This window comes from Rhea americana, unplaced genomic scaffold (genome assembly GCF_003343005.1).
Source record: "Rhea americana isolate MKP2758 unplaced genomic scaffold, rheAme1 scaffold_226, whole genome shotgun sequence".
Taxonomy (NCBI): Eukaryota; Metazoa; Chordata; class Aves; order Rheiformes; family Rheidae; genus Rhea; species Rhea americana.
This window is the reverse complement of record NW_028186342.1, coordinates 411,099-416,431: the sequence shown is the minus strand read 5'-3', so window position 1 is coordinate 416,431 and position 5,333 is coordinate 411,099.

The window sequence follows — 5,333 nt, the reverse complement described above, 5'->3', positions numbered from 1 at the left end:
CGCGGGAGCCCGGCGTCCCGGCGCGGCGGCGGCGCAGCCCCGAGACGCGACCCGGAAGGCTGCCTGCTCACGCCAGCGAGGTCAACACGGTGCGGCGGGCATGCTGCGTGCTTGTAAGAAACCGTAATGAAACCTCTGGGATTGATTTATTTATTTATTTATTTTAATGAAAAGTGCCAATTTCATGTTGAAACTTGACAGATTTTTGAGGATAACTGGAAATCTTAATCAATTACTTCTAATAGCCGGCAGTGCTCAGATGCCGTCGCGGATGTCCCCGTGCAGGCCAGAAGACAGGGTCCTCGCAGCTTGGTCCCTCCCGCTTCGTCCAGGGGAGGCCCCAGGCTCGCGGGTGCACAGCAGCGCCAGCGTCTCCGGACACGCGAGGTGCCGCCGGCTCCGCCACACTGGGGCTCAGTGGGACTGGTTTTGCACCCAGCAGCCCTTCGCCCGCCAGCAGCAGCCGCAGCGAGACCCCCACTTCCTCGTTTCCTTCCCCTCTGGCATGAGACCGACGTCTCGGGACCCTGTTTTCCGCAGCCTCGGCAGGGAGTCATGCCACCAGCGCCCGGAGCGCGGCAGGCGCCGGGACACCGGGTGGACGCCGGCGCCGCGTGCGGTGGGTGAGCCGAGCCCCGCGTGTCTGCTCCACCAGCGCCCCACACGCACGCTCGCCAAATGCCAGCGACGTCTACCGAGCAAACGGCCCCTGCGGCACGGACAGAGGTGCCGGGAAGCAGCCGCCCGCCACGCTCGTTAGCGCCATGCGCCCGGTGACCCAACGCACCTGAGCATCATTTTAATTAGCGCTCTGCTGGGGGATGCGGCGAAGACGTTGATTTCACTGCAACTTGCCCCACAGTGCGGAGCCGGCACAGCAGCTCCCGAGCGGCCGCGCAGCCCCAGCTGCTCCGCGGGCGCCGGCGCTGCGGGGGAGACTCACCTGCAGCCGTGGAGTGGCAGCGCTGCCTGCGAACGGTGCTGTGCTGTGGCTGGGTGGTAGCGTGATGTTACTTAATTAATGTTTTAATACCCTAGGCATCTTCTGTGCCGTATAATTCATATCGATTCAGCTGTGAGCGTGTTCGGTTAAAAAAGACTCTCTTTCCTAAGCAAACTTCAAATTATATTGAGTTGTCACAGCAAAAAAAAAAGGGACTTTTTCAGCATTGGGTGGGGGGGGGGGTGCTCTGCCAAATAGCTGCCAGCTGGCCAGGTGTACGTGTGCATGCACAGATGCACACACACACACACGCGCGCGCGCGTGCGCGCGCACACGCAGGTGTACATGCACCTATGCACATGCACATGTGCACACACATACATGTAGGTGCACACACAGATGTGCACACATGTACATGCAGGTGGGCGTGCGCACACATATACACACACGTGGGGGCACATGCACACACGTATGTGCACACATGCAGGTGGGCACACACATGCACACGCACAGATGCACACAGGCAGGCACACGTGCACCACAGCCCTCTCCCGCTCGGCGGCACTGCCCAGCTGCAGCACTGCAGGCCGGGACAGGATGGGCCTGGCGACCCGACAGCTTGCTTGCAGCAGGGTTTCTCCGCACGGCGTGTGCTCCCACACTGTGCCTCGGCCGCCAGCAGCTGCAGGACGCGGGGTGCCGCGGCAGGCGCTGGGGCGCAGCGCGGTGCCGTCGGTGGGCACCAGGCTGCCCCGGCCGCTCTCGCACAGGTGGGCGCCACGTGCCAGTGCTGGGGCAGCTGCCAAGGGCCAGGAGACGCCAGTGGAGCAGCAGCTGCGCGGCTGGGGAGCCAGGACCCCAGGGCAGCTGGCGCCTCCATGGGACACAGTCCCGGACTGGGGCATCCCAGTACTCTCCAACCTCGGCTGCTTGGGCGCCCAGGCCCAGGCGGCGCAGCGAGCTGCCCATGTTACCTGGGGGGGGGGGGGGGGGGATGTTCCCAGCCGCTTCCCGGCCTTTCCTGGGGGTTCTGTGCACTCCCTCCAACACCGCCGCATTTCCGGGGGTGGGCGAGCAGGCACCTCCAAGGCTGGAGCAAGGTGAAACCTAAACCAGAGCCAACAGAAAATTGTTGGCAAGGCAGTGGGGAGGAAAAGCCTCGCTTCTCACCCAGGTCAGGTCGGCACGTGCCAGGACTGCTGAGTTTTGGCAAAGCAGCAGTTTTTTCCAGAGCAGAAACGTTGTTCCCTCATGCAAGGCTGCACCCATCCAGCTGTGGCAGGAGCGCGATGCCCGGGACATCGGCAGTGTCGGCGCATGCCGTGTCCCCGTGTCCGTGTGTCCGGGGTGCTGCAGCTGCCCTGCACGCGATGCCCGTCCCTCCCACCGCGGCCGCCCGCACTGTCCCGCGAGCCCCCGCGGGGCTGGCGGGCTTGTCGGCATGACGGGACATGGGGGCAATGGGATGGGACAGGACGGGCGCCCTGCGCAGCCTCTGCTCCTGGAGCTGGGATGTTCCAGGGGACCGGGCACCAGGAAGCGTGTTAAGGATGGATGTTTGCTCTCAGCAAAGGAGTGGGCTGATCTTTGCAGCAGGAGAAGCGGCATCGGAGCAGCGTGCAGGGCACATTGATGGGCCATGAGCCATGGGGGCTCATTCCCAGTCCATCCCTGTCCCCATCCCCCTCTCCATCCCCATTCCTGTTCTGCCCCGCAGCCCCTCCGTGCGCGGGTCCCTGGGATGGGGCATGTGGGTGCCATGCTGCCCAGCTCCCCCACAAGCCACCTGAGCGATTAAAAATTCTTTTATCGTTCCTCCCTGTCCTCGCAGCCTGCTGAGCCAAAACGCAGAGCGCTTCCCCGCTGCCCCGCACGCCCTGGACCCCACGGCGCTCGCATCGAGGAAAGGCGAGAATTGAGGCCGCGGTGTGTGGCAACGCGGTGCATATTTGACTTTATTTCCCCCCCCCCCCCCTTTTTTTTCCATGATGGATCTAAATAGCAGAACGAGGCCGAGGAGCAAAGGGAGATGGTGGTGCCTGGCCGAGTGCAGTGCCCGCGGCGCAGCGCGCAGTGCCACCTGTCTGTCCATCCGTCCATCCGTCCGCCGGGGGCTCGGCAGAGCGGCGCACAGCCCACAGGGCGGCCGGGCACTGCGGTCCCCTCCATGCACCGCTGCTGCCGCTGGGGGCTTCCAGGGTCGGTCCGGAGGGAGGCGGAGGCGGCGGAGGGCCGCAGCCCGGCCGGACGCCAGGCGGGGTGGGCGCCTCGGGCCCCCAGGCCGGGCTCTCGGCTGCCGCTCGGGCGCTGGGCAGCTCCTGCCTTCCTGCCTGGGGAGCTGAACTGAGATGCTGTGTGTAAGAAATGGGAAGTGACAAGATATGACCGAAGCATTGGAAATCAATCCAAACTAAATGTGCTTCTTAACTATAAGTGAACAGTTGAAAACAATCCTCTTTTATAGCCATGGAGATAAATACTCTGTTTTTATTAGGAAAAAATTGCTTTGGACTGAATAAAGTCGTTTGATTAACAAGTCAAAGCAGATGGTTTATTGATGTTTCAGAAAGGAGTTTACAAGGTCTAGTGAAAAAAGAGACCCAGCTCTGAATTAACAAATTACCCTGCTATACGGGACATTGACAGTTCACTGCTAATAGATTTATGGGCTACTGCTGGGTGTTTTGTCCCCATTTGGTTTATTATGATAAAATATTGGGGCAAGGGTAACCTATAGCCTCGTCGCAATATACTGTATCGACCCCTGACCCTGGGAACCTGACAGCAAACCTATATATTAGATCCTTAATTTGTCTTAATCGTGCAGGATCAGCTTCCGCGCGGCCGGTACCTTCCGGAGGCGCCGCTCCGGCCCCCGCGCTGGACGCAGCCTCGCGCCGCCGCGGCCCGAGAGTCAGGCCGGGCGGGAGCGGAGCAGCGCACGGCGTCGGCGCCGGGAGCGACGCACATGCCGGGCGCGGTGAACTGCCCCGAGGGACAAGCAGCCGAGGGGCGGCGGCGTGGGGGCTCGCTGCCGGGGCGGCCCTGACGCCGGCAGCGCACGCGGCTGCCGGGGCTCTGCTCCGGGCAGCACTCGCGCCGCTCTCGCGTGCGCTCTTCTTTTGAGGGGCTCTCTGGCAGCTGGATGCTGGGATCCAGGCTGTTTTTGCTCTGCAGCCATTCCGCCTTTCTCTGCTGCAGTGGGATCTGTAGAATAATTTAAAGGGATGGAGGTAATTCAGTGTCTCCTTTGCCTCTCCCCGCGCTTCCTACAAGTCCACCAGGCTCCCTCTAGATGAACTAACCCTACTGTAAAATATTATTTCCAGGCTCTGTTCCCCTAATCCGTTAACTGCCTGCGGTTTCATTTGCGTGGCTCTGGATTAGCTCCGAGGGCGGTCAGTGTCCGGAGCTGCGGCTTGCTCGCTTGCTGTCTGTCCCCTGTTTATCCTTTCTCTGGAGAGGAGCAGCTCGAACATACACAAACTGTCCGGAGGTTTAGAAATACCCCAGGGAATCGCGGTGCAGCGTCCCATCTTCCCCACTAATTAGTCACTGTCTCATGCCTCACAGAAAACCTCCTTCTAAGTTTCACCTTCCCCAGAAGCAGGAGGAAAATGATAAGATCGTTTCAACGGCTGAAACGACACCTTTAATCTCGCCCCAGGTGCAGAGCCCTGGAGGGATGGAGCCGCTGGGAGTCATGCCAGCTGGGAGCCGGCCTGCGCACACACCTGTGACGGTGCTACCTGATAAAGCAGCTGCTGTTGGGGTGGCTGGTGGCTTTGCACGAGTACTGTGGGAGCTTCCTAGGGAAGGGAATGGTGGTCCTCTACCAGTTATGAGGGGACTTGCTGTGCTCCAGGGACTTTTTTGGAAAAACTGGGAGTTCAGCCTCGGGACAAGCAGGTAAGTGGCTAAAGAAGAAAGCAGTGAAGAGTCCCTCAAAATGAAAATGATCTGGTTCTGCAGCAGCAGGGTAGAAGTGGGCCTTTGAGAAAGGCTGAAAGAGGGCATTGCAGTGATCTTGCATGTGGTTTCACGGTGTTTGGGGAGTTACTAGAGCTGGTCTGCCCTTGTGTGCTGTGAGGGTCATGCAGACCTGCCCTCGGTGGGACCTGCTTATGGAAAGGGGAAACTTGGTATGTGTGCAGGTGGTTGCTGCCAGCATGCTTCCCCACACTGGTGCTCCAGGTACTTTGCATTGATGTGAGGGAGCCCCTGTCTTGATGAAAGGAGAAAAGCCCTGCAGTGTGGAGATGCGGTTCCTCCAGGCTGCATCCAAATGAGGTCAGCTTCAGAGATGCTCATGCTGGGATTTCAGGATGTGTGAGAGACAGGAATGAAGATGCAGCTCTCTGGCCCTGAGTGCACTCAACTCCTTGGGGTC